We start from the raw sequence: 3,475 nt of genomic DNA on the forward strand, positions 1-3,475 counted from the left end.
ATATAATATAATATAATAACAATAAACAATAAATAAATAAATATTTTCATCTAAAGTGCATTAGATATGGGCAAAAGTGCATATAAAAATGTGTTTATTTAGAGAAATTTACTCAAAAATGCCGATGAACTTTCACAAGGATTTTATTATTATTATTATTTGCATGCATTACTCAGTGTTGCAAAATGGGGAGAAACACCCATTTCAAAGGATGTTTGTGTATCATTTTGAAAACTGTGACTTTGATAAGTTCACGTTTGAATGCCAGCCTATTCCTATCCATAGCGCAGCCGAGCGCTTTGAACAGTGCCAACTCAGATGCTAAACCGGGTCATCGTTAATTTTGGCAACATCGCCATTCTGAAGAGAATCTGAATGAAAGGGGAGAGATTATTTTACAGAGTTCTCTAGGGTGGCAGCAGCATGAAACCAGAACTATTAAAGGAATGACATGGCGCTGTGAAGAAAGAGAGAGAAGGAGACGTCTTTGCCAATCGTTTGCCTGAGCCGACTACAGAACAGAGATTTAACAATCTGATGGCATCTTGGCCAAATCACAGTTTGAGCCAAGTTCCTGAGTTGAAATCACCACTCTGATTTGAATCTACTACACCTGGCTCTGTCTTCCACAGCAGCTTTGCTGAGATAGCTTCCCTGTGGGACCATCCCTCCTCTCCATATCTGAAGGTTGCTGAGGAGCAAGTCCCATGTGCTGGTCCAACTGCATTCTGCCAAAAGCAACACTCACAGCTTGGAGGCCAGCCCAGAAATGAGGCGGGTAGGACATTTGGCAGCAACTGTGCCCAGGAGAACGAGGAATAGATCTCAAAGTCATCCGTTATCAATGATGAATCGAAAACTTTTGGGGCAGAACTTCCTCAGAGTTGAGGGGTACCATTGCTTATGTCTGACAAAGCAGCCAGGTTATTTTTCCAAATACGTAATTCGTACTTGAGTAATAAGTATACAGTGGTACCTCGGGGTACATATGCTTCAGGTTACATACGCTTCAGGTTACACTCTCCGCTAACCCAGAAATAGTGCTTCAGGTTAAGAACTTTGCTTCAGGATGAGAACAGAAATCATGTGGCGGCAGCACGGCAGCAGGAGGCCCCATTAGCTAAAGTGGTACTTCAAGTTAAGAACAGTTTCAGGTTAAGAACAGACCTTCAGAACGAATTAAATACGTAACCAGAGGTACCAGTGTTTAAGATCAAGGGCAGCATGGAGGATGCAAAATGGCGGCCAGTTTTCTGCTACAACTCCTACTGGTGCCACTTGCAGTACTCGTTTGGTAGCATTTTGTGGGTGAGTGGGAAGGCACTTGCTCAGAGAGAGATGTTTGTTTGTTTGTTTGTGTATGTGTATGTGTGTTTGTGTGTGTGTCACAGGTTTCTCAGATGGGGGCATTACCTAGAAAGGTAACCAGAAATAAGGTAACATCTACACACCTGAACACAACCTTTAGTTCTAACACTTCACTATAACAATGGCAGCGTGTGTCTTTTGGACGAAATGTAATAATAAAACAGGCTATCCTTAAGCATATACAGAGTGTTTTTTCCTCAGGCAAGTGGAGTCAGGCTCCATACACCTGTGGTTAGGGAGATGGATTTCCAGGTCAGAGTGCATCCTTTCAACGCAGGCTGCAGCTCTAGCTGACTCTGTCTCTCTTTTTTAAGACCTGGATAACAGATAATTACTTTATAAAAATTTATTTAAAACATTTCTTACCCACACTTCACTACACAGTAATTCCAGAACAATTAAAAAAGTAGTATACCCTTAGGTGCCAAGCAAAAATGTTCCTTTTTAAGCAGGCCTTTGGTTGATTTGATTTACACCCTATGCCCTTTTAAAATGTGGTTTTGTTGGGGGGAGGTTATTGGGTTGTCGTTTTTATTTTTATTATGTATTTTGTGGTTTTATATCTTGATTTTATTCTGTGAACTGTCCTGGGTATAGGGTGGTATATAAATTCAATTAATAGTACTAATAATAATAACAATAATCTTTCTTCTGATCCACTAAATGTATTTATTTATTAAATTTAAAAGGTCTGAAAGGTAGGGAGTTGACAGCAGCATTCCTTCAACACTGTATCAACCACAACCACGTTCCATGTAATCTCTAGAGCACGGGTGTCAAACACAAGGTCCGCGGGCCAAATCCGGCCCGCCAGACCTCGTCATGTGGCCCGTGTAGCCGCCGCCGGCCGCCAGCCTTCACCTTTTATTCTCACTTTTTTTTTTGACACAAGAAAGCCGCCTCTTCAGCGCATGCGCGGCAGCCTACAAGCCAGAGAACGTCTGCCCTCTAGCGGCGCCGGCCGTTCTACACAGGAAACCTCCACTTTACATGCATTCAGGAAACCTCCACTTGTTTTTATATTGAGCGCATGCCATCCTGTGATGTGACAGATCCAACGGCTGCCTGAACAACCGGCCCTTTGAGGGTGACCAAACTGCTGATGCGGCCCCCCGATGAATTTGAGTTTGACACCCCTGCTCTAGAGGAATTGAGCCAAAAGTTATTGGAGGACATTTTTTTCCTGATTAAAATGTTGAGATATTCACTCTCTCTCTCCCGCACACACTGGAAAAAGACCACATTGCAGCATTTTCTCCAATTTTATTCCATTGCTATGTGTGTACATGAGGGCACGTATTGTTTTCTTTCCCACAGTGGCCTGGAACTGTACAGTGGTACCTTGGGTTACATACGCTTCAGGTTGCATATGCTTCAGGTTACAGACTCCGCTAACCCAGAAATATTACCTCGGGTTAAGAACTTTGCTTCAGGATGAGAACAGAAATTGTGCTCTGGCGTCGCGGCGGCAGAGGGAGGTCCCATTAGCTAAAGTGGTGCTTCAGGTTAAGAACAGTTTCAGGTTAAGAACGGACCATCGGAACGAATTAAGTACGTAACCAGAGGTACCACTGTATAAGATCAAGGGCAGCATGGAGGATGCAAAATGGCGGCCAGTTTTCTGCTACAGCTCCTACTGGTGCCACTTGCAGTGGCAGCAATAACAAACAAACAAACAAACAAACAACCCATTCCAAAACCTTTCTGAAACAAGAAAGCTGCTCCACTGGAACTAAAACTTGGGGGGGAAACACTTCTCTCCATGGAAAAACTCTGCGAAATAGTTCCCACCAATTTGTGAGCTCGCAAATGAAGCGGAGAATTTTGTGAGGCCATTCTGTGCACAACTTCAGCCATGAAATTGCCTATGTGAGCTCTGTCAGGCTCAAGGAGCAGGGCTGCTGCTGCATTTGGAGAGGCGAAGAAAACAAAACAAATAAAATGCAGTTTTGAAGGATGCGAGCCCAATTGCACGACAGAGATGACCGCCTTTACCCGAGTGTTGAATTTCTCTTTTTTTAATAAGACCAAACCCAGCCCATCCCAAAGATGTGAATTCCACATTTATTCAGTAGGTGGCAGTTAGAAGCTTAGATGAGATTTGCAG

The sequence above is a fragment of the Podarcis raffonei genome, chromosome 11 (genome assembly GCF_027172205.1).
Source record: "Podarcis raffonei isolate rPodRaf1 chromosome 11, rPodRaf1.pri, whole genome shotgun sequence".
NCBI lineage: Eukaryota > Metazoa > Chordata > Lepidosauria > Squamata > Lacertidae > Podarcis > Podarcis raffonei.